At 45.0% G+C, this 26,636-nt stretch overlaps 1 protein-coding gene and 1 long non-coding RNA gene across 2 annotated transcripts in view; one reads left to right on the top strand and one right to left on the bottom strand.

Moving 5' to 3' along the window:
- LOC137355492 (rho GTPase-activating protein 22-like) overlaps positions 1–26,636 on the bottom strand; it is a 330,838-nt gene that overhangs the window by 199,774 nt on the left and 104,428 nt on the right. The gene's annotated exons all lie outside the window — the stretch shown is intronic.
- Positions 1–26,636, top strand: part of LOC137355493 (uncharacterized) — an 80,556-nt gene that overhangs the window by 90 nt on the left and 53,830 nt on the right. Inside the window, exon 2 of the long non-coding RNA XR_010970933.1 lies at positions 12,518–12,629. This is a non-coding gene — a long non-coding RNA (uncharacterized lncRNA). The remainder of the gene's footprint in view (positions 1–12,517; positions 12,630–26,636) is intronic.

Raw genomic sequence — 26,636 nt, 5'->3', positions numbered from 1 at the left:
ATGCTTCAAATTCCTCCGGGCTCTATTCAGTTGCCCTATTGAACTCTACATAAATAGAAGCTGAACTCCCTTTTGTCGCATCATGATTCCCCAGCATAGCTCAGTATCTGCTATTTCAAGACCCCCCAACAGAAATTGTAATTAAACAGGCAGCAGTGCTTGTCCTGACAGTTTGGTGGGTTAAGGTTCTGGCCCGTGTGATACTGAGTCATCTAGGTGAGTCCCAAGTTCAATCACTGTCTGTGCTAAGCACATCAGACAGGGTGACATCTGAGGCACTCTGGCTTCAGAACTAGCACTAAGCAGATTTTAAAAAACTGAGAGAAATTGCCAGTGAAAATTAGCAGGGGGTGAAAGCAGAATTTTGTCACACTCATAGAGTCATATAGTTATACAGCACAGAAACAGGCCCTTTGGCCCATCGTGTCTGTGCTGGCCATACAGCACCCAACTATTCTAATCCCATATTCCTGCACTTGACCCGTAGCCCTGTATGCTATGGCGTTTCATGTGCTCATCTAAATACTTCTTAAATGTTGTGAGGGGTCCTGCCTCCACCACCTCTTCAGGCAGTGCTTTCCAGATTCCAACCACCCTCTGGGTGGAAAAATGTTTCCTCAAATCCCCTCTAAACCTCCTGCCCCTTACTCTACATCAATTTCCCCTGGTTCTTGACCCCTCCGCTAAGGGAAAAAGTTTCCTCCTATCAATGCCCCTCATAGTCTTGTACACCTCAATCATATCCCCCCTCAGCCTTCTCTGCTCCAAGGAAAACAACCCTAGCCTTTTCAGTCTCTCTTCATAGCTGAAACGCTCCAGCCCAGGCAACATCCTGCTGAATTTCCTCTGCACCCTCTCCAGTGCAATAACATCCTTCCTATAGTGTGGTGACCAGAACTGTAAACAATACTCCAGCTGTGGCCTAACTAGCGTTTTATACAGCTCCAGCATAACCTCCCTGCTCTTATATTCTATGCCTCGGCTAATAAAGGCAAGTATCCCATATGCCTTCCTAACCAGCTTATCTACCTGTGCTACTGCCTTCAGTGATCTATGGACATTGTGTATTCCCTTGCCTTGTTAGTCCTCCCAAAATGCATTACCTCACAATTTTCAGGGTTAAATTCCATTTGCCACTGCTCCGCCCATCTTACCAGCCCATCTATATCTCCCTGTAATCTAAGGATTTCCTCCTCACTATTTACAACACCACCAATCTTCGTGTCATCTGTGAACTTACTGATCATACCTCCTACATTCACGTCTAAATCATTAATGTACACTACAAACAGCAAGAGTCCCAGCACTGATCCCTGTGGTACACCACTGGTCACAGGCTTCCAATCGCAAAAACAGCCCTCGACCATCACCCTCTGCCTCCTGCCACTAAGCCAATTTTGGATCCAATTTGCCAAGTTGCCCTGGATCCCATGGGCTCTTACCTTCTTAATCAATCTTCCCCATGCGGGGCCTTATCAAAAGCCTTGCTAAAATCCATGTATACTACATCTACTGCTTTACCCTCATCGACACATCTAGTCACCTCCTCGAAAAATTCAATCAAGTTAGTTAGACACGATCTCCCCCTGACAAAGCCATGCAGACTATCCTTGATAAACCCCTGCCTCTCCAAGTAGAGATTAATCCTGTCCCTCAGAATTTTTTCCAATATTTCCCCAACCACTGATGTTAGACTCACCGGCCTGTAATTACCTGCCTTTCCCTGGTTATCCTTTTACCCTTAATATAGTTATAAAACACCTTGGGATTTTCCTTTATCTTGCCTACCAGTGTTTTTTCATGCCCCCTCTTCACTCTCCTAATTACTTTTTTAATTACCTTGTTTATCCCTATTACCCTTCTTGAATAATGGTATCACATTCGCTGTCGTCCAATCCTCTGGTACCTCTCCTATGGCCAGAGAGGATTTGAAAATTTGTGTCAAAGCCCCTGCTATCTCCTCCCTTGTCTCACATAACAGCCTGGGATAAATCTCATCTGGGCCTGAGGATTTATCCACTTTTAAGCCCGCTAAAACAGCTAATATTTGCTCCCTTCCAATGTTAATATGTTCAAGTATATCCCAATCCCCCTCCCTGATCTCTACACCTATATTGTCCTTCTCCATAGTGAACACCGATGAAAAGTAATCATTTTAAACCTCACCTATGTCCTCCGGCTCCACATAAAGATTGCCACGTTGGTCCCTAATGGGCCCTACTCTTTCTCTGGTTATCCTCTTACCCTTAATATACTTATAACACACCTTGGCATTTTCCATTATCTTGCCCGCCCGTGTTTTTTCATGTCCCCTTTTTGCTCTCCTAATTACTTTTTTAAGTACGACCCTACACTTTCTATACACCTCTAGTGCCTCCGCTGTTTTCAGCGCTTGGGATCTGCAGTAAGCCTCCTTTTTTTCCTGATCCAATGCTCTATATCCCTTGATATCCAGGATTCCCTGGGCCTGTTAGTCATACCCGTCACCTTAACGGGTACATGTTGGCTCTGGACTCATACCCCTTCTCCTAAAATGAGGAGAGCAGTTTGTGCTGAATGGCCTGTTCCAGTGCTGTAGACTTGAAGTAGCTCTATGTAACCCTTGCTGGGAAGTGTAGGCCTGTGACTACTGGGGTGAAGGCATCTTCATGCTTGACTCAGCTGCTCCCCTTTCCCATTGTTGACACTCATGTTTGGTCACTTAGGTTTCACTCAGTGCCCCAGGAATGGTGTCCCCTTCCCAAACCAGCATGAGTTTGTACCTTCAAGAGAAAGGGAGGCGGAGAGAAAAATGGGCCAATTCTTGGGAACGTAAGCAACCCTTTCTCCCCACCACATATAATGCAACAACAACTTACATTTACATTGTGCCTTTAACTTAGTGAAACATCCCAAGGCGCTTCACAGTGGTGTTATCAAACATAATTTGACACCAAGCCACATAAGGAGATGTTAGGACAGTTTTGGTCGAAGAGGTAGGTTTTCAGGAGGGTCTTCAAGGAGGAGAGAGAGGTAGAAAGTTGGACAGTTTAGGTAGGGGACTGCAGAGCTTGGAGTCCAGACAGCTGACAGCACAGCCGCCAATGATGGTAGAAGGAAATCACGGATGCACATGAGGCCAGAATTGGAGGAACATAAGAGCTTCCAGAGGGTTGTAGGACTGGAGGAGGTTCCAGAGATGGGGAGGGGGCGAGGTCATGGAAGGATTTGAACATGGGGGAGGGGGGGGGGAATATTTAAATTTGAAGTGTAGCTGGACTGGGAGCCAATGTAGATCAGCAAGCACAGAGATAATCATGGATTAAAGGGAACTGGTGCAAGATAGAACAACAGAGTTTTGGATGGGTTCAAGTTTATAGTGGGTGGAAGATGGGAAGCTGGCCAGAAGAGTGTTGGAACAGTCGAGTCTGGAGGTTAATAAAGCATGGATGAGAATTTCAGCAGCAGATGGGTGGAGAAAGGGGTTATCACAGAGGTGGAAGTCAGCACTCTTGCTGATTGGGTATACATGGGTCGGAAGCTCAACAATAATGCAATAAGGTTATACAATGCAATTAGGTTAATCACATCAAACTGTGCCGTTGCATCATGTACAGATGATATCTCAGTGATCAAAAGGTACGCGATTCTTCTTGTTCCAACAGACAATAAAAAAAAGAATCTTTGCCCCATTTAATATTTGCCAACATTTTCACATGCACTTTCATTCCTTACACTTGGCAAGAAAAGGTGATGCTAATCAGATGTTCGTCCACGGCTGATAACTTTTAAACAGTGCAGCCAACAATTGCGTACATCAAATGTCAAGGTTATTTGAAATGTGGGAAGAAACATTTGCATTAGTAGTTGCCTTACAGATCACAAATGGTGGATTTGCTGCTGTTCGTGTTAATATCTCAAGTGCAACTTACACACAATTGACATGTTGCATAGTGGCATGTTAAGAAGCAAATGCAAATCAGCATGACTAGAGGTGACAAGTTCATGGTTGACCTTTTATGGAAGTGCGTTGTTTATTGTACTCCACATCATCATCTACTTTAACAGTGCAGACATTTCAAATGTGCTGGTTTACAAGGAAGTCGATGAAGATCTTAATTGTTTGCGTGGGTTGCAATATTTTTTCTCACTCCTTTCCTACATAACTCTTCTCTGAAGACAGTAATCAACACTCAGTAGGCTCATCATTCTGGGCTTTGAGTTGTCCAAAAATTTCAAACTAAAACCTTTTCTTTTTTTTAAAAAAAGGTTAGTTTTTCCACCTTTTCTCTGGTGATATTAGTAAAACTGCGGATGGGCAGGGCAGACCCTCGCTTCATCGATGCCCATCGGAATCTAATGCTGGAGGCCGTGAGGAAGAGGTGGGAGGTCCACTTCCTGGTGGGATACAGGAGTAGGCCACCTCATGGTGCAGCAAAGGCACCTCTCTGTTCAGCGTTATCCCTGTCCGCCCCCTTTTCCTCCTCCTCTCATACCTCCTGCTCCTCCTCTGATGAGCTGTCTCCTTCCAGGGCCTCACTGTATTCAAGGTCCACACTTCTCTGGAGGGCCATGTCATGGAGAGTGCAGCAGACCATCACAGTGACCGAGACCCTTGCAGTTTGCTGGAGGGTCTTGGAGGGTGCCACCCGACTGGTCCAGGCACCAGAACCGTGTCTTCACATGCCTGATGGCCTGCTCAATGGTTGGCCGAGTGTCAGTCGCCATCTCTTCTTATCCCCTTGGAGCCAGCCATGCACTTTGGGGGATGGAGTGAAGGAATGAGGCAGCCTGGACTGGCAGAGGGCAAAGGAGTCATGGCAGCTGCCAGGAAAGTGGACGCAGACATAGAGGAAACTCTTGTTGTAGTTACGGATCAGCTGGACATTGAGGCAGTGGAAGCCCTTCCTGTTGATGGATCTCACTGGATGCCTTGATGGTTACATGGGCGCAAGCGATGATGCCCTGCACTTGAGGGTATCCAATGATGGAGGCTGAACCCAATGCCCTCTGTGTCTCCGCAGGCCCATCTGTGTCAAAGTGGGTGTAGCCCCTGCCCGTCTGAAAAGGGCATCCGTGACCTGCCTGATGAGATGCTGACTGCGAGATGCCACCAGGTCTATAGCTGATTCCTGGAACAATCTGGTTGCATAGAAGTTCAGGGCACCTGAGACCTTGATGGCTGCAGGTAGGGGACTGCAATGTGGGCCGTGAGGCCTCAGGTTGTTGGTGGTACACTTTAAAGAGGTGTGGTCATGTTATAATGCACAGCAGTGTAAAAGCTGTGATGTAACACACCATTATGAGGTCAGTTTGAAGGAAGTCTCTGTACAGTGAAGATCTGAGTGTACATGCAGAACCATCCTTGAATAAAGAATTCACATTACTGTGTTACTGATAGGATCTTGAGTGGTTAGTGCCTTGTGTGTAGTAGTCATTAACACAGAGGTTAAGGAAACACAACACAGGTCATTGTGGATTGGAGCATACAGGACCGAGACCATCTGCCTGGATAGATGCAGCCTCCTACCGCACTGATGGTCCGTCGTTTGCAGATAGTTGACTCTTGGGCTGTGCAGCTGATGTCTTGGGTAGCGCCTTCCTCCCACTGCAGCTCCCCCCGCCACCCACATCCCGCTGTGCTCCTCTGGCCTCCTACTGTCTCGGAGCTTGCCCCTGGTGCAGCTCATTCTGGCTGCTCCATCCAATATCAGAGTAGCCTGTTCCCTTCTGAACTCCCTCAGCTGGGCTTTGTACATTCACCAGCCCTTCCTCTGCCAACCCCAGCTGCCCCTGTGATACCAGCGGCTTCACGTCCCTCTCCGGTTTCCTGTCGCTCACCAGTAAAAAAAATTCAACTTTTCAAACTGCAGCAGTCGCCACACTGAGGCTCATCTGAAGCAGCTGAGCTTTATTTGCTGCCTCGGCTTTAATTGAATGAGCCCTTCTCATAGCCCTCCACACTGTTCACCTCTTCGCAACCCTGCCACATTCCCCCCATGGCATTTTCCCCGTTCCCAGCGTTTGAAATTGTTCCCTGAAATTGACAAGCCTGTTAATGAGCTCTTTACGAGCTCTAGAGGCAATTAATTGGAGGCGGGCACCCTCCCTGCTGGTTGCACTTTAAAAATGGCATTGTGTTCCGGAAGCAGTGAGAGCCGGTGCCAACCTTTGAGAACGTGATATTCAAATTGCACTCGGAGACATTCCCACCCCAGTGAGCTTTGAAAACCCAGTCCCACATTGCCAAATGCAACCTCTGATCCCACCCTCTGCTTCACTCCTCCCTCATCTGCTGCCAGGTTGTGGACCTGGAAACAGAGTTGGATTCTTATGCAAAGGTGGATTCCAATGGAAAACAAGACTGTCCAGCAATATTGTGCACAAGTCATCATCTTTTCATGTGAGAGTCTGGACAGTGAGTGATGGATGAATTACTCTGATTGTTATGCATTAGCTTCGCAATAGGTACATTGAAAAGGAGCCTGCTTATGACACCACCAGATATAGCAACAAGAGCAACTGTTCCAATTCCTCTTTGTCTGCACATACACATTATCAATAGGGATCACTGCAGCAAAGATCTTTGTTGGTTTTCCTTTCCCAGCTTGGGTAGGGCAGTCAGAGTGATTCTGCTGTCACTCCACCTGAGAGCAGGAAACTCTACGAGAAAGAAGGGAGGTCGAACACAAGAGCTTCCAGGTTCCTGATAGTGCCGATCTCAAACTCGCTCAAATGTATTTGCTAATTTTATTTTGCAAGATTTTAAAGGACACATTCTATTGTCGACCTCTCTGCACCTTTCATGTCTGAGTTTTTAGATAGAGAATAAAGAGCTTTTTATGAAACAAAAGAGGATGTAGGCTCTGGTCAGACAGTAAACATCATTTCTACAACACCTGACTGATTTTACCCAATGTAATTCATAATACCTCGCACCAGTGGTATATGTTTGTGGAAATGTTGCTCTGCCCATGTGGTGGGGAAACTTTAATAAACATTAACCTCTGTTGGTTTGTATACCAAAACAGTAGAAGCAACCCTGTTGGTTTATTGACCTACACTGTGTCTGCACACCAGTGTATAGTTAAAATTAATCCTGCCCATCACAGACTCTTCCATCCTCTTTAAACAGTGTTCGTTTGGTATTGAATCTTTGCTGCAGAGCAAGGATATTACATGTTAAATTCAGGAAACATTATGCTGCTAACAAACCTAAAGTAAATTCTAGTTAAATGGGGATGTTGTGCATTTACATCAATAGTGTGGCCTTGTGTTACATTCTGTACAAAGAAAGCCCTGACACCTACTGGACAGTTGTTGTTCTACAGAAGGCTGGGGAAATGCTGAGCTCTGAACAGGCACCAGTATTAGAGCAGAAGAAAGATCGCTTGATAAATATCCATTTGGCCCATTAACGTTCACCCAGCCCAGCATCCAATTGCACATCTATCATCCCACTATCAGGATTGACAGATTGTTCCAAACATTCATATCCTTTGAATAAAGATGTTTCGTTTCCCCATGTCAGTTTTGAAAGTATTGCCCATCATTTGAAGCTCACCTCTGACTCTAGTGGCCTGATTTATTTTAAAGTAACATTCTGCTTTGATGTTTCTGATGCCATTTAATATTTTATGTACTTCTTAACCTTCTCCTTTCTGTATTATAGAGTTTACGCTTTTCTAATCTTTCCTTATAGCTCCTCCCCTTTATACTTGGTGTAATATTACTTGTTCCTTTAGTATGTGAACTATTGTAAGATTCACAGGACTCTAAGTAATATCCAAAGAAACCGTTTTTTATTATCACTTAATTTAGAGATAGCTACTGCAATAGCCACACCAACATACCTCTTATTCTGTCAGGCTACACCCACAACTCCCTGGTCATGTTTGACACCAATATCACTTCCTCTGGTGATCTTCACTTACAGTTTCTTAAGGTGGTCCTCTTAAGGCTGTCCCACAACACTTGGGATCGTTCTTGTTTCTTTTCTCTGCATCCTATCTAAGGCACATGTGTAATTGGCCAGAACGCAACTGGATCGGCCATATAAATGCTGTAACTATTAGAGCAGGTTAATGCTGGGGATTCTGTGGTGAGAGGCTCACCACCACCTACATGGCACAAGTCAGGAGTGTGAGGGAATACTCTCCACTTGCCTGGATGGTTGCAGCTGCAAGAATGCACATAAAGCTCAACACCATTCACAACAAAGAAGTCTGCTTGATCAGCAGCCCAACCAGCAATTTAGGCCTCCGCTCCATCCACCACCAGCACACTGTGGCTGCAGCATCTCCTATTCTCGGGATGCACTGCAGCAACTCACCAAGGTTTCTTCCACTGCGCTTCCTATTCCTGCGACCTCCACTGCCAAGAAGGACAAGGGCAGCAGGTGCATGAGAACACTGCCAACTCCAAGTTTCCCTCCAAGTCATACACCATCCTGACTTGGACAAATATCACCATTCCTTCATTGCCAAAGCGCCAAGATTGTCCTCTTTTTGTGATTAATGCCGCAAGGTCATAATCATTCATTCACACCTGGAATTATACCTGGGCTTCAGATAACATCCTCAGCAAAAGCTGAATAATGTCGTGTCCCCTAATGTTTCAGCAGAGTTTAAGCATCGACAATATGCTTCAGGTGGGCTCTGTGACTACACAGCACATTACATTGGGTTTAAGCAGGGATAAGCAAAGATACAAATTGGTAATGTGTTAACACTGTGTCAATGTTTAAAAGATTTGAACCTGTCTGATGATTCCCTAAGGAGAAGATAGTGTCCCATCAAGTTTAGGTTTCTCAAGGCAAGATGATGTTTCCGTTCAGCTGTACTTGCGAGTCAATTCTATACAACAGCTAATCTTTTAAGTACATAATTTGTCATTTCTCTTTAAATTCCTGACTTGGCCTGCAACATCATGGCCTGGATTTTACTGAAACGATAAAGAGGTCTGAACGACACACATTGACATTAAAGCGCAAATGAGCCGGCAACTTATGGCGAGGAAGAGATACCCCGTGAATTGTAAATCGCCACGACTCGCTGTAAGATTTATGCTACTCCCCCATTAGCTTCATGAAAATGGCAGGTCACATTTAAATCCTCCACTGCCGTGGTTTTTATGACTTTTTTGCATTTGCAGATCAATTGCCCATTAAACATGCCACAAAGTTGAATCTAGTAATTATTAGTGTAAGTACCCCTTTAATGATTTAATAATTGTTAATGACTGCCAATTAGCCTCTCGCCCAGAAAGTGCACAATTATTAGCATGCAATCTCATTCCTGCAGGTTGTGAATTGTTTCAGGAGATTTAAAAAGATGACAAATTTAAAATTAATTTTTTTTAAATTTTCCTGACACAATAAAGATTCATTTTACTCTTATTTGACATTGAGATCACTCTTGAGTAGGGCTTACCTGAGACTGAGTCACTTATGTGTAGTTGCCAGGTTAACGTCATAATGCATTTGCTGATATGTTCGTCTTCAGGATGTAATTTTAAACCAAACCCCATCTGCCCCATCAGTTCTGACAGCAGGTCATTGACTTGAAATGTTAATTCTGTTTCTCTCTCCACTGATGCTGCCAGACCTGCTGAGTATTATCCGTGCTTGTTTCCCATCTGTCCTCTCGTGTGGATATAAAACAGCACTATTCAAAGAACAGTAGATGACCTTGCCATTTATCACTACTGCTTGTGTGACCTTTCTGTGTGCAAATTCACAGCCGCATTTTCCTACAATTGTGGCTACATTTCAGAAGTTGACTGTGAAGCACTTTGGGGCATCATAAATGCAATTTTATTCATTCATTTCTAAAGGAAAATGAGTCCAGTGGATAACTGCAGCATCCTTACCCTTCAAGTAAATGTTCCCTCCTGCCAACTTGTAACAAAAAAATCATGTCTGTATTATTTGGGGGTGGGGGTGGCAGTGGGTGGGAAGTGAGTTTTGCATTTTGTTTTCCAAAATATACTTTATTCATAAAAATCTGTAAAAAAAAAAATTACAAAACAGTTCCAAACAGAACCAAGTCGACAATACATAGAGTGCAAAGGAGATCAGTTTCCTTCAATACAGGAGTGAGTTGCCTTACAACCCTTCCATTTCATTTTTCATGCCATGTACATTTTACAGCAAACAGATACAGTTCGAGGGGTTTCCCATGGATCCAGCCCCTCAGTTCAGCTTGGTGGGGGGACCTTACACAGTGGTCTTTCCCCATTGAGCCTTTGCTGCGGCTGCCCCAAGCTTTAGTGCATCCCTCAGCACGTAGTCCTGGACCTTGGAATGCGCCAGTCTGCAACATTCGGTCGTGGACAACTCTTTGCGCTGGACGACCAGCAAGTTTCGGGCAGACCAAAGAGCGTCTTTCATCGAATTGATAGTCCTCCAGCAGCAGTTGATGTTTGTCTCGGTGTGCGTCCCTGGGACCAGCCCGTAGAGCACAAACTCCTGTGTTACAGAGCTGCTTGGGATCAACCTCGACAAAAACCACTGCATCTCTTTCCACACCTGCTTTCCAAAGACACATTCCAGGAGGAGGTGGGCAACCGTCTCTTCCCCACCCACAGCCACCTCGAGGGCATTGTGCAGAGGGGGTGAGACTCCGGGCGTGCAGGAAGGATCTGACTGGGAGGGCTCTTCTCACCACCAGCCAAGCTACATCTTGGTGCTTGTTTGAAAGTACTGGTGATGAGGCATTCTGCCAAATGACTTTGGCAGTCTGCTCGGGGAACCATCCGACCGGATCCACCATCTCCTTTTCCCGTAGGGGGTTGAGGACATTCTGTGTAGACCACTGCCTGATGGATTGGTGGTCAAAGGTGTTCTTCCGCAGAAACTTTTCCACGAAGGATAGTGGTACGGCACGGTCCAGCTGGATGGAGCATTCCGCGGCAATGTGACCAGGCCCATTCTTCGCAATACCGGGGACCGATAGAACCTCAGCACGTAGTGACACTTGGAGTTTGCGTACTGGAGGTCTACACACAGCTTGATGCAGCCACACACGAAGTTGGTCATCAGGAGGAGGGCAACATTGGGTACATTTTTCCTGCCCTTTTCCAGAGGTTTGAACATCGTGTCCCTCCGGACCCGGTCCATTTTGGATCCTCAGATGAAGCGAAAAATGGCTTGGGTGATCTTAATATTCGTCACCTTACTGGTTACACAAAGTTTTGATACAGCGGATACAGAGAAAATGTTTCCACTTGTGGGGAAGAGCATAACTTGAGGCCATCAATATAAGATAGTCAGCAAGAAATCCAGTAGGGAATTCAGAAGAAAGTTATTCACCCAAGGAGTGGTGACCATGTGGAACCACAGGAAGTGGCTGAAGGGAAAAGTATTTAAGGGCAAGCTAGATAAGCATATGGGGGAGAAGGGAGTGGAGGGTTACAAAGATAAATTTAGAAGAGAAAAGATGGGAGGAGGCTCGAGTGGAGCATGAATGCTGGCATGGACTGGTTGGGCTGAATGGCCTGTTTCTGTGCTGTATATCCTATGTAATTTCATTAAAACCTAAGCGAGAAATTCTTTAAATGGCACCAAACTCAAGCTACTGTGCGAAAACCAGGCGTGGGAACAATCTGCAGTGCTGAATAACCCTTTTCTCAGCCTTTTTGTGGTTGCAAGGTTTAAGAAGTTTGAAAATTTCATTTCCTTTCTGACCTAATTTTAAATGCCGTATATACAAAAAAAACCTAATTCCCATAACACCCATGTTTACCATGTGATGCGTCTTCTTGGATTCTAATTGTCGAAGTGATGCACATGTCTCTATCATACAAAACAGTAACGTGAAAAGGACTTTTTCTCTATGCACCTTTTTATTTTTGGGACATGTACGTTGGGCCAACTATTAGGATTTTGACATCTTGCCCACTCAACAGCCTGGTCTGTTTTTTCAATTTGCCTCCTGGGCAAATAAAGCTTTTATCTCAAACACATTTGAGCAGCTTTTTAACATCTAGTCTCTGTGAAAATCAAGAAGGTTCAAAACAATTGAAAGTTTACATTCAGGCCATTTTCAGTCCATGTTGTCTCTCTATATATTCCTTTTTTCATCATATAGTGTTAAAAAGAGCTGGGTGAAAATCCAGCCAGCAATGGGATTGAGATTTATTCAGGTAAGTACAGATTGAATAGACATAACCACTGCTGCTGCTCCACCTGAACGGAGTATATATACACTCACATACATATAAGCACACAAATTACACACACAATTGGACACACATGAGCGCGCACATATAGACACAAAATGTATCTCCCTTTGGAGCTAGACAGTGCCCAAGCACCTGCTGAGATCAGGGCGAACACCTTCTTCCATGGCCAAAACCAGACAGGGGTAGGATAAAGAAGGGGCAGAGGGTAGGATCATGACCAGATGTTGGCCGAACTGCTGATAAAAAAATTTGTTAGAAAATTTACTAACCAATGTTGTCACATCAGGATATACAAAAAGAATCAAAAAATTGACTATCTGAAAGGTGAAACCTTTATTGTCTGTTTGCGTTTTAGGCATTTCCAGCGAGCCAACTTTAAAATCAGCTCTCCAACAAACCCATGAAGGGTATCCTTCGCATCTTGTGAGTGCATTAGAATGAATTAGCATCTGACCCAACAGACAATGGTAAGAATTGATCTACAGGGATGTTGGAAATTCTAGTAGAGTGTGCTGCATAGATAGAAGCCCTCAACTAACATAGGCTGCTCTCACCTCCGCCCCACTGTATCACTGAGCTATTGGTAAGTGACATGTGTGGAAAGTATTCATGCCTAATTCATAAAAAAGCTGGTTTAGGTCAGAGGTGATGAACAGCAATGGTCTTGGAGATCAGCGCCAGGAACTGCTGACTTGTCTGGGGCTGTCTCTGAAGCTGAGGAGTTTGAGGCACATATTCTCATCATTCAAAGCACAGTTACAAATTTTTATCCATAAGGAGATGAAATGCTAATGAAACTGGAAAAAATAATCAAGAATTTTGCTGATTCCAGCAGCTCTTAGTGTTTTTTTGTGTTGGCTGTGAGAGACTGGGTTTCTCTTTGAGAAGAATCTCAGGGGAGTTGGGGGTTATGGAGAGCTGGCACGAATTAAGTTAAGGCCATGATCAGATCAGCCATGATCTTATTGAATGGTGGAGCAGGCTCAAGGGGCCGAATGGCTCACTCCTTCCATTTTATGTTCTTAGGAATGCATAAGGCAGATTACGACTTTATATGAGATTGCAGAATGTTGTAAGGCTCATTGTTTTCATAAGACTTTGGGCCTAGTGCCTTGTGCAGCTCTTGTGAAGAGTGGTGAAGCTGTGGAATATGTAGGCAATCTTGAATTTTATCTGGGATGTATAATTCAGCACCAAGACTTACGTAAAGGTAGATGGAAGATTCACGGAGAATATCCCTCTTGAAAGAAGAATGCAGGAAGGATTTTCCTGTGGTAACCATCCAATTTAATGCTTTCAAGGTGTTGACTGACATCGTAAGGCGTAGTGTGAGAGCGCCTGTTGTAGACATTTCTGAAAGAATTGAAGCACTCCTATTTGAAGATGGTACTGTTGTGTTTGTAGATTCATCTAAGGATCTTGTACACAGTACTCACTACCTTAAACAGCAGACTTTCCTATGATAGGTGATGGTTAATATAGCGAAGTGCACTTTATGAGTTTGTACAGATCAAGAAGACATCTCAAAGGTATTGTTTGGAAGATATCTCGGTGGTGTGCCCAAATTATTGACTAATATCAAGACGTGGGGAATCCTTATTAACTTCAGCCTGGACAAAGTGCTTCAAAACCGCACTGTGTCTGTGTAAGGGCATTTCAATCTTTCTTTCCTTTCTTTAAAAAAAACCAGCAAAATACCAGTGTAGGTTAACCTTGTGGCATATAACACATGTGCATTAATGGTAATTCTTCATGTTCTGAACTCCTAGAAATGCAATGGAAGGATATCCTTCAGCATTATCTGTGCATTGCAGAACAAGATTCGTTCTACTGACAGGTTGGGTGTTAAAAGCTTCAACCCACTAAATTGACTTTCTGATTGTTTTTGGCGGGGGGGGGGGGGGAGGAGCAGGAGAGGATATTTGTCTTTAATATCTTGTTGCGAGTTACCACCCTTCCACTACAATCTCTTCATCCTTCAGATGCTTCCTCGCTGGCCCCTATGGGCATTACACTGGGCAGCACAGTGGCGCAGTGGTTAGCACCGCAGCCTCACAGCTCCAGCGACCCGGGTTCAGTTCTGGGTACTGCCCGTGTGGAGTTTTCAAGTTCTCTCTGTGACCGCGTGGGTTTTTGCCGGGTGCTCCAGTTTCCTTCCACAGCCAAAGACTTGCAGGTTGATAGGTAAATTGGCCATTATAAATTGCCCCTCGTGCAGGTAGGTGGTAGGAGAATGGCGGGGAAGTGATAGGGAATATGGGATTAACGTAGGATTGGTGTAAATGGGTGGTTGTTGGGCGGCACAGACTCAGTGGGTCAAAGGGCCTGTTTCAGTGCTGTATGACTCTATGATATTCTTCTTACAGTAAAGAGAGAAATGGTTGGGAAACAAATGAAGTCAGACGCCATGCCAATAAAATGATCACTAATAAATCAACACGAAGCCATATGTGGTTACATTGCCATATCATTCCCTCTTCCCCAACACACCAACAATCCCAGAGCCGAATACTCAATCACAACAACTGTGACATGCATCCTAAATTAATACTACAACAGAGAAAACTTCAGTGTCATCTAAGTAACCTCAGAGGAAAGGAGCTGGGTGAATTGCAAACTGGAAACTGTATCTCCTTTGATACCGGCAGTAATAAACAAAAGATGTGGAATAATGGCTTGAATCATTCATTGTTCGAGCAATGAGTGACAAGTTGAAGAAACAAGAAGATAGTCTTAGGATAAAGCACAAGCTACTTGGAGATGGGTGCTGAAAGGGGCATTTGAGATTGATGTATATCGATGGCTTTAAATACATGTGTATAATTCATCTGTATATCCAACCTCCAATGCTTCCTGTTGACATGTAATATGATAAAACATTTATTCTTCTTCTTTGGCTCCCTTGTCTCGGGAGACAATGGGTAAGCGCCTGGAGGTGGTCAGTGGTTTGTGGAGCAGCGCCTGGAGTGGCTATAAAGTCCAATTCTAGAGTGACAGGCTCTTCCACAGGCGCTGCAGATAAAATTGGTTGCCGGGGCTGTTACACAGTTGGCTCTCGCTTTGTGCTTCTGTCTTTTTATCCTGCCAACTGCTAAGTCTCTTCGACACGCCACACTTTCGCCCTGCCTTTATGGCTGTCCGCCAGCTCTGGCGATCACTGGCAACTGACTCGCACTTCTTGTGATCAATGTCACAGGACTTCAGGTCGCGTTTGCAGACATCTTTAAAGCGGAGACATGGACGGCCGGTGGGTCTGATACCAGTGATGAGCTCGCTGTACAATGTGTCCTTGGGGAACCTGCCATCTTCCATGCAGCTCACATGGCCAAGCCATCTCAGGCGCCGTTGGCTCAGTAGGGTGTATATGCTGGGGATGTTGGCCGCCTCGAGGACTTCTGTGTTGGAGACACGGTCCTGCCACCTGATGCCAAGTATTCTCCGGAGGCAGCGAAGATGGAATGAATTGAGATGTCACTCTTGGCTGACTTAGGTTGTCCAGGCCTCGCTGCCGTAGAGCAAGGTACTGAGGACACAGGCTTAATACACTCGGACTTTTGTGTTCCGTGTCAGTGCACCATTTTCCCACACTCTCTTGGCCAGTCTGGACATAGCAATGGAAGCCTTTCCCATGCGCTTGTTGATTTCTGCATCGAGAGACAGGTTACTGGTGATAGTTGAGCCTAGGTAGGTGAACTCTTACAACCACTTCCAGAGCGTGGTCGCCAATATTGATGCATGGAGCATTTCTGACATCCTGTCCCATGATGTTCGTTTTCTTGAGGCTGATGTTTAGGCCAAATTCGTTGCAGGCAGCCGCAATCTTGTCGATGAGTCTCTGCAGACACTCTTCAGTGTGAGATGTTAATGCAGCATCGTCAGCAAAGAGGAGTTCTCTGATGAGGACTTTCCGTACTTTGGACTTCGCTCTTAGACGGACAAGGTTGAACAACCTGCCCCCTGATCTTGTGTGGAGGAAAATTCCTTCTTCAGAGGATTTGAACGCATGTGAAAGCAGCAGGGAGAAGAAAATCCCAAAAAGTGTGGGTGCGAGAACACAGCCCTGTTTCACACCACTCAGGATAGGAAAGGGGTCTGATGAGGCGCCACTATGTTGAATTGTACCTTTCATTTTGTCATGGAATGAGGTGATGATACTTAGTAGCTTTGGTGGACATCCAATCTTTGCTAGTAGTCTGAAGAGACTACATCTGCTGACGAGGTCAAAGGCTTTGGTGAGATCAATGAAAGCAACGTAGAGGGGCATCTGTTGTTCTCGGCATTTCTCCTGTAGCTGGCGAAGGGAGAACAGCATGTCAATGGTGGACTCTCTGCTCAAAAGCCACACTGTGTCTCCGGGTAGACACACTCAGCCAGCTTCTGCAGCTTGTTTAAAGCAACTCGAGCAAAGACTTTCCCCACTATGCTGAGCAGGGAGATTCCACAGTAGTTGTTGCAGTCACCGCGGTCACCCTTATTTTTATAGAGGGTGATGATATTGGCATCATGCATGTCCTGAGGTACTGCTCCCTCATCCCAGCACAGGCAAAGCAGTTTGTAGAGTGTTGAAAGTATAGCAGGCTTGGCACTCTTGATTATTTCAGGGGTAATGCCGTCCTTCCCAGGGGCTTTTCCGCTGGCTAGAGAATCAATGGCATCACTGAGTTCCGTTTTTGTTGGCTGTTCGTCCAGCTCATCCATGACAGGCAGAGACTGGGCTGCAGTGAGGGCGGTCCCAGTGACAACATTTTCCCTGGAGTACAGTTCTGGGTAGTGCTCCACCCATTGGTCCATTTGCTTGTGTTGGTCTGTGATTGTGTCCTCTGATTTAGACTTGATGAGGGCGATCTTCCTGATGGTTGGCCAAAAGGCTCTCTTAATGTCATCATACATTCCTCTAATGTTTCCGGTGTCGGAGGCCAGCTGAATACGACTGCATAGGTGTTGCCAGTAGTCATTTGCGCAGCGCCTGGCTGTTCTTTGTGCAGCGCTTCTGGCTGCTTTAAGTGCTACAGATGTTAACTCGCTGGGGGCTTTCTTGTAGTTCAACAGTGCAATGCGCTTAGCGGCTATGACAGGTTCCAGCTCTTCAAAGTGAGATTGAAACCAATTTGCGTTCTGCTTCACACGTTTGCCATAGGTGGTCATTGCTGAGTCATAGATGGCATCTCTGATGTGGGCCCACTTAGTCTCTGCATCCCCTGTAGGAGTGTTTTGAAGGGCTTTTTCAAGTGAATTTAGAAACTTATGTAACAGCTGTGGATAAGAAATTCTGCTAGTGTTGATGCGCGGGCAGACCTTCTGCTTGGAGTGACGTAGCTTCTTTGGTTTGAGTCTAACCTTGCTGCACACCAGGGAATGGTGGGTGTCACATTATTAGAGATACTAGTATCTATAGAAATTCCAAAAAAGGACAGTACCAAATGGGTATTGAGGTTTGAAGCTACAAGCCCCCCTGGGATGCTCTTAAAGTGTGTATCAGTGTGTTCCATGGTGTTTGGTCAACTTCTTTACTCAAGTAGTCGAGGCATTGTCAGTTTCAGTGTTAGTTACATACTGATATGGATTGAAATTTATGCAGCTCAGTGGAAAGCTCTACAAGCTGTGTTTTTAAAAAAAACTCATCACATTATAGAGTTTCAGGGTTGGCCTTTAAGGGCTGCAGTTGCATTTCTGAACCAGAGCAAGTGGTGAATTAAATCAAGTGTTGTTGAAGGGACTAAAAATGTTACATATCTTGAGGTGACTTTGTCAAACTTTTGACCAATCACCATGTTTTTGGATCTGCCGTCTTTAGTAAAGGGCAGCTATGTCTACCTCTCCCTTGAACTAGGAATCAGTTTGCATTGGTTATGCTGGAAGCTTAAATAGATGCCACAACCTATTTGACTGGACTAATAATCAGTCATTCTACTTGGTATTACATGAAAAAAAATAGGCAATAGGCTATTCCTCAATGCTTACACTGAACCCCGTATATGTATATGCCAGATAATAAAGTCAGAAGGTTGTGGGTTCAAGCTCCCCTCCAGAGACTTGAGCACATAATTCAGACTGACACTTCAATGTAGCACTGTCAGAGGTGCTGTCTTTCAGATGAGATGTTCAACCAAAGCCCTATCTGCCCTCTCGGGTGGATGTGAAAGATCCCATGACATGAGGGTGCAGCAGAGATTTACCAGAATGGTTCCAGGGTTGAGGGATTTTAGCTACAAGGTTAGGTTGGAGAGGCTGGGGTTGTTCTCCTTGGAACAAAGGTGATTGAGGGGAGATCTGATAGCGGTGTACAAGATTATGTTTAGGTAAGGTTTAGATAAGGCAGACAAAGAAAAGCTGTTCCCCTTAGCTGATGATACAAGGACTAGGGGACCAGATTAAAAATTTTGGGCAAAAAATGCAGGGCAGTGTGAGGAAGAACATTTTTTATGCAGCAAGTGGTAATGACCTGGAAATCGCTGCCTACGAGGGTGATGGAAGCAGAGATGATGAATGATTTCAAGAGGAAATTGAATGGCCACTTGAGGGAAATAAACTAACAGGCCTACAGGGATAGAGCTGGGGAATGGGAAGAATTGGATTGTTCTGCGGAGAGCTGGCATGGGCTCAATTGGCCGAATGGCCTCCTTCTGCGCATTTATGACTCTGGGTTGGATTTTTATATGGAGTTGGGAAACAGAAGCCTGGTCTGGTTTTCAGTCTGAAACCTGCTACCTCTGGGAAGCTGATTCAGCTTGCAATTTTCAAGTGGGCAAGTCTTAACTGGTATGGTGACGGGTTTCCTGTCCTTTTAGAGCCTGTGGGATTAATAATGGCAGTGGGTCAGTTCAAGTGCGGGGCTCATGTGGTCTCCCACGGCAGCCATCACTGAGGTTGCTGCTTGTCCTGAGGGAGTGATCTACATTCCACAGCGCCAGAAGGTACTGCAATGTCACTAGTGAGCTGGAGACCCTCGCTTCATCGATGCCAACTGGATCTAATGTTGAAGGCCATGAGGGAGAGAAAAGTGGCAGGAGGAGGGCCCTTGTCGTGCAGCAGGGGCAATTGTTCAGTGCTAGCCCCCTCTGCCCCCTTTTCCTCACCACCCCCCTGCTTTTCCTCCTCCCTCCTTACCTCCTGCCCCTCCCCCAGTGAGCTGTCTCCTTCCAGGGCATCACTATCTTCAAGGTCCACACCTCTGTTGGAGGGTCATGTTATGGAGAGTGCAGCAGACTATCACAGTGACTAAGACCCTTGCAGGAGGATATTGAAGGGTGCTATCCAACCGATCCAGGCACCAGAATCGAGTCTTCACAATCCTAATGGCCTGCTCAATGGTTGGCCTGCTGAGCAGTGGCATTGGTTGTATCATTTCTGTGCCTCTGTCTGGGGCTTCCATAGAGGGGTCAGTAGGCACCTCTTCAAGCAAGGGATTTCCCTTGTCCTCTTGCAGCCCCCCGCTGTGCTCCTCCGGCCTCCTGCTGTCCAGGAGGTTGCATGTGCTGCAGCTCACCGTGTCTGCTCTGTCCAATGTCAGAGTAGCCTGTTCCCATCTGAACTCCCTCAACTGGGCTTTGTATGTTCACCAGGGCTTCCCCTACCAACCACAGCTGCCCCTGTGATAGCAGTGGGCTCATGCGCTTCTCTGGTTTCCTGCCACTCTCCATTGTAACATTAAACTCTTCCGGCAGCAGCAATATCCATACTGAGACACATCTGAAGAAGGTGAGTTTTATTTGCTGCCTCTGAATTAATTTAATCAGCCCTTCCCGTCGCCCTCATGGCCCTCCGCACTGCTGTTGTCTCCGCACTGCTGATGTCTTCACAACCCTGTCGTGTTCCCAGCCCCCCATGGCTTTTTCCCATTCCCAGCCTTTAAAGATTGCTCCCTGCTACTGACAACCTTGTTGATGAGCTCAACATGCAATTGAATAGAAGCATACAACCCTTCTTTCCCTCGCTGCTAGCATCCCTTTAAAAATGATGTCTCGTTCTGTAGATGGCAGGTCCCAGTGCCAACCTCTGTGAGCGTGATCTTCAAACTGCACTTCGCGGGCTTTGAAAATCTGGCTCTGTGACTATTTTTAAAGAACAGCAAAGGAGTTCTCCCTTCTGTCCTGCCCAATATTTATCCTTCCAGCAACATCACTAAAACAGATCACCTGGTCAATATCTCATTGTTGTCTGTGGGAGCTTGCTGTGTGCACATTGACTGACACGTTTCCTTAATTTTAACAGTGACTACACTTCAAAAGTACTTCATTGGTTGTGAAGGGCTTTGGGACATTGTCTAAGGTGCTATACAAATGCAAGTCTGTCTTTTCCATATTATTTACTGTTGAAGGTGAGCTTATTAAAGCCAAAAATTATTTTGAGCTACTTTTCCTCCACCTCCCACATTGATTCAAGTTTTAATAAATAAATTAGCCTGAAGGCTAAAATTTGGCATTTTATTCCTCTCAATATTAAGGTGGATGAAGTTGATAAACTGGAAGTAGTGGAGAGGGCACATGTTGAACAGTAAAGAAAACATCAATCTAAACGATTTTAGATGTTAATCCCTCCATAATGAAAGGGAAGAAAATGGGAGCAAATTGTGGGGTTTTGCTAAGATCTAAACATTATTGTGACAACTACGGGATTTTACAAGCTAGATGTTATCTGTGTCCTTGTTTCTATGGCACTAATTCCATGATCCACAATTCTAGTGGAAAACAGGAAATCTTTTCTACCAGTCTGCCCCTCCAAGTTCAACAGGATTGCATGGTTTGTTTTCAGTCTCACAAAAGGGGAGGGGATAGGGGCACTGAGCTGGAGGGAGAGAAAGTGTTGAAAGCATGTTAAAGAGTGAGATATTGAAGGGGCACTTGGAGTTAGGAAATGCTGATGGCTAAAGGCTTTGATGATCGAGCAGAGGGAAGGAGGACATACAGTAGGCCAGTTAAGAGCAGGTTCTGCAACCTGATCGGTAGGGTTGGAAAAGATCACAGGTGTGCAGTGGGGCAAGACCATGAAAGGACTTTATGCGAGCATTTTGAAGCTAATGTATTGGTAAGGGCCATTTGAGGTCAAAGACGACAGTGTTTATAGGTAACCCAGACTTGCCATGCAGTAAAATGCAGATGGCGGGCTTTTGGATGCATTGTGGATTGTCTCGAGTGTGACTCGGAAAGCTATCGAGAAAAGCATCAAAGAAGTCAAGGCTGGAGTTGACAAAGGTATAGATGAGAGTTTCAGGGGAAACATGGGTTTGACAAGGACAGAGGAGGCAATGCTACAAAGGTGAAAATAGGCAAGTTTGATGATTTGGGATATAAGTTTCAAAATCAGAACTGCTCACAGATACAAGCCCTTCACACTTGTCATTCTCTTCTCTCTAGGACACTGGGCTTACCTTTTCATAGAGTCATAGAGAGATACAGCACTGAAACAGGCCCTTTGGCCCACCGAGTCTGTGCTGACCAACAACCACCCATTTATGCTAATCCTACATTAATCCCATATTCCCTACCACATCCCCACCCACCTACCTACACTAGGGGCAATTTGCAATGGCCAGTTTACCTACCAACCTGCAAGTCTTTGGCTGTGGGAGGAAACCGGAGCACCCGGCGGAAACCCACGCGGTCACAGGGAGAACTTGCAAACTCCGCACCGGCAGTACCCAGAACCGAACACGTGTCGATGGAGCTGTGAGGCTGCGGTGCTAACCACTGTGCCGCCCCTTTTACCCCTTTTTGTTCATATTAATCCACTAAATAAGTTTCTCTTTCCATCTTCTCCCCTTAAAGTTGCAATCCCACACGGTTGTCACAAGCGAACATGTTCCCAACACATCATACAGTCATAGAGTTATACAGCACAGAAACAGGCCCTTCGGCCCATCGTGTCTGTGCCAGCCATCGAGCAACTAACTATTCTAATCCCATTTTCCAGCACTTGGCCCATAGCTTTGTATGCTATGGCGTTTCAACTGCTTATCTAAATACTTCTTAAATGTTGTGAGGGTTCCTGCCTCTACCACCTCTTCAGGCAGTGTGTTCCAGATTTCAACCACCCTCTGGGTGAAATTTTTTTTCTTCAACTCCCCTTTAAACCTTCTGCCCCTTACCTTTAATCTATTCCCCCTGGTTATTGACCCCTCCTCTAATGGAAAAAGTTTCTTCCTATCTAACCTATCAATGCCCCTCATAATTTTGTAGACCTCAATCATGTCCCCCCTCAGCCTTCTCTGCTCTAAGGAAAACAACCCTATCCTTTTCGGTCTCTCTTCATAACTGAAATGCTCCAGCCAGGCAACATCCTGGTGAATCTCCTCTGCACCCTCTCCAGTGCAATCACATCCTTCCTATAGTGTGGTGCCCAGAACTGTACACATTACTCCAGCTGTGGCCTAACTAGCGTTTTATACAGCTCCATCATAACCTCCCTGCTCTTATATTCTATGCCTCGGCTAATGAAGGCAATTATCCCATATGCCTTCCAAACCACCTTATCTACCTGTGCTGCTGCCTTCAGCGATCTATGGACCAGTACACCAAGGTGCCTCTGACCCTCTGTACTTCCTAGGGTCCTACCATCCATTGTATATTCCCTTGCCTTGTTTGTCCTCCCAAAATGCATCACCTCACACTTCTCAGGATTAAATTCCATTTGCCACTGCTCCGCCCATCTTACCAGCCCATCTATATCATCCTGTAATCTAAGTCTTTCCTCATCACTATTTACGACACCACCAATTTTCATGTCATCTGCAATCTTACTGATCATACTTCCTATATTCACGTCTAAATCATTAATGTACACTGCAAACAGTAAGAGTCCCAGCACAGATCCCTGTGGTGCACCACTGGTCACAGCCTTCCATTTGCAAAAACAACCCTTGACCATAGAACCCTCAATAGAAGTTAGGGCGCTCAAATTTCTTTCCAGTGCACAAAAGAGCATCTATTTCCACCTTGGGCTACTGGGAAGAAGAACTTAATAAATAGGAGCAGGAGTAGACCATTCGGCCCTTCAGTCTGCTTCGCATCCAAGAAGATCATGGCTGATCTTCTACCTCAGCTATACCTTCCCGCACTATCCCCGGATCTCTTGATTTCCTTAGTATTCAAAAATCTATCAACCTCTGTCTTGAATATACACAATGACTGAGCATCCACAACTCTCTGAGATAGAGAATTCCAATTACAACCCTTTGAGTGAAGAGATTTCTCCTCCTCTCAGTCCTAAATAGCTGACCTCTTAATCTGAGACTGTGACCCCTAACTCTAGGCTTCCCAGCCAGTGGAAACATCCTGTCAGCATTGACCCTGTCAAGCCCCTTAAGAATATTATATGTTTTAATAAGATCTCCTCTCATTCATCTAAACTCGAGGTAATATAGGCCTAATCTACTCAATCTCTCCTGATCGGCCAATCATCCCAGGAATCAGTCTAGTGAACTTTTGTCACACTCCCTCGAAGACAAGTATAGTTTAGGTAAGGGGATTGAAACTGTAAACAGTACTTCAGGTGTGGTCTCACCAAAGCCCTATTCAATTGCAGTAGGACTCCTTCACTCTTATACTCCAATCCCATTGTAGTTAGTGACGGATGTTCTGAAGAGTGAAAGGCAGGGATTCATGTTGAGTATTATCCCTGGTGCTGCATTTCAAATCTCGGCTTTACTGTCAGATGATGGGACACAACAGAGAAAAGGAAGGGGGGAGTTGAGTGTGGTTCGCATGTTGTCAACTTTGGCAGCCAGTCAAGATTGGCTGGAGGAACAGGAACCTGCGTCACTTGGTTCAGGAATGGTAATGGGGAAGAGGAGATTTTGACAAGAAGAGTGAAAGAATTAAAAAATATATATATATTTGCTGCTCACCTCATTCCGTAATGTAAAGAGGGTTTCAGGTTTCATAATGTGAAAAGGAAGCTCCTGTTGATGTAGAATCCGCACCCTTCACACTGCACAGCCAATAATATCACATACTGTTATGCATCACAGCTTTAATTTCTGGCTGTGGCCTTTCTTTCTCCATTGGCTGGTAAAGGTTTACAATGGCTAGCAAGTGGAAAATTCACACTTTCGGTCTGTATGGTGAAGCTGCAAGGCTCAGCCTACCTCAGCCCAGAGAATAGGCCAGAGCAGTCTTTGGTATTGATGAGGCAACTGGCATGGATGAACCCAGAAAGAGCTGCCTTTGTTGTCTGTTTTTCTATAACGGTGCCTCATTTAGGGGCAGTGCGTAGCATGAAGGGCCCAATGTTTCTTCAAATCTAATGGTGCTGAGGAAAAAAAAGTGTTGACAGGACAGGTTTTCTAACTCCTTTCCATACACAAGTTTGAGCTGCAGTTGTCACATGAGCAACCCCCTGCTGAAGGGTTAGGGAGCAACTGGTGTGACAATTGGTATAAGGGCAGCTTGACATTGGGGGGAGGGGGCAGTGGAGTTGACTTTCTGGAAGATTTTAATTCATTTTGGAGTTGAAATGTGTTGAAATCCTTCAAATGGGTAGTTTTGCCACATCCAGGCATCTGACATTTCTTTCAACCTCCAAAACAGCCTCCCGGATATCTATTGCCACACTCGGACTACTGTGAACAGTTCTGGTCATAATATTACAAAAAGGATACAGAGGCACTGGAGAAGGTGCAAAAAAAGATTTGCTATGATGATACCAGAACTGAGTGGTTATACCTACCAAGGAAAGATTGAGCAGGCTGAAGATCTTTTCTCTAGACAAGAGAAGACTGAGAGGGAACCTGATCGAGATTTTTAAGAGTATGAAAGGGTTTGATAGAGTAGATGAAGATGTTTTCACTTGTGGGTGAGACTAGGATTAGGGGTCATAAATATAAGGTAGTCACTAATAAATCCAATAGGGAATTCAGGAGAAACCTCTTTACCCAGAGAGTGGTTAGAATGTGGAATTTGCTACCACAAGGCATAGTTGAGGGGAATAGCTAGGATGCATTCGAGGGGAAGCACATGAAGGAGAAAGAAATAGGATGTGTTGATGGGGTTAGATGAAGAAGGGTAGGTGGAGGCTGGCGTGGAGCATAAGCACCAGCATGGTCTGTTGCTCTGAATATCTCTACTTTGTAATATGTTGTGTATATATACAGCACAGTGAAGTACAAACTCAAGTGCTTATGGCTGAATTCCAAAACATGGCTCCTCAAACTGTACATTGGCTTCAAAGGGGCAACTGTCATTTCAAATTACCTCCATTGCGGACATGTATTTGAATCTGAGGGTTTCTTGCTTTCAAGCAACATCCACCCGAGTTTAGCCTGAAACTTGACATAATTTTAAGATTAAGATCAGCATTTGGACGTGTTCAGATTTAATGTACATTGACAGGTGAATTCATCTCTCACAGTGTCAGCTGTAATACCAGAGAATAATCCTTTCTAGACCGGTTGCTGCGAATGATATGGAAATGTTTACCTAGCAGCTAGCATACTGAATTTAATGGTGTTACAACCAGATGAGGCAAAGGTCTAGGTCTCCCCTCTCAGCCTTTTCCTGGTTTGCCCGTAACTGGGTTTAATTTTTAAAACACCATGTTTTTAGCTTCCCCTCAGTGAGTCCTTGCTCACTGCTCTCTGATTGTAATTGCAAAGAAATCAACCAGACAGGTTTTCTCGGATTTAATCAAGAAAGGTGTAAGTTTATTAACCTTAAAACTCTACTTCAGTAAAAACTACTGAAAATACGCAACGCAATCACGCTAGCATGCATACGTTATAAACACACGCAAACAGAGACAGAAAAGGAGAAAGAACTAAAGGGGAAAGGTTTGAAGCAGTAGATGGAATTTAGTTACTGTTTTTGGATTAGATGTAAGGTCTTTGATTGAAGTTAAGGCTTGCAGTTCTCGTTGGGGCCCAGTGCACACTTTCAAACTTGTTTCGCAGGCCTTCTGCCTTGAGGCTTGAGTTACTTCTGTCTGTCCCTGGAACTTTGCCAGAGAGAGAGAGATGTTCTCTTCTTGAAGTTCAGTTGCAGTCTCTTCCCAAACTGTTCTGTCAGGCAAAATTCAAAAAACCCCAGGTTGGCCAGCAGGTTTAGTCATGTGACTAGCTCCTTGTTTAGAGCAGCCTCACCTGTGAGATTTGTGGATTCCACCAAGCTTACCAGACACTCTCAGTGGCGGGGGAGGGGGCGTGGTGGGGGGTTTGAATGCTGGCTCAATGACCCTCAATGTCTCTGGATCATCATTATTGACAAAACCCATCTGGCTAATTGAATCAGGGAGCACTCCCATTGTCTTCTTCATGCAGCTGTCTTTTCGAATGCAAATCTGCAGCCATGTTTTCAGCCACTATTGTGGTCTTTTTAAACAAGTTATTTCAAGTCCAGTAACTGTTCAAAAATAATGTTCTATATGAAATTAATATGTGTGGTTTCCATCACAACTGGTTGTTACTGATTCCATTCATTGTCAAACATCACTGCAGTCCTTTAAAGTGCATTATACAGAGATTGTAGCAGATGTCCTATTACTGT

Source organism: Heterodontus francisci, chromosome 42, assembly GCF_036365525.1.
Source record: "Heterodontus francisci isolate sHetFra1 chromosome 42, sHetFra1.hap1, whole genome shotgun sequence".
In the NCBI taxonomy this organism is placed as follows: Eukaryota; Metazoa; Chordata; class Chondrichthyes; order Heterodontiformes; family Heterodontidae; genus Heterodontus; species Heterodontus francisci.
This window is presented reverse-complemented; position numbering and strand designations above follow the sequence as displayed.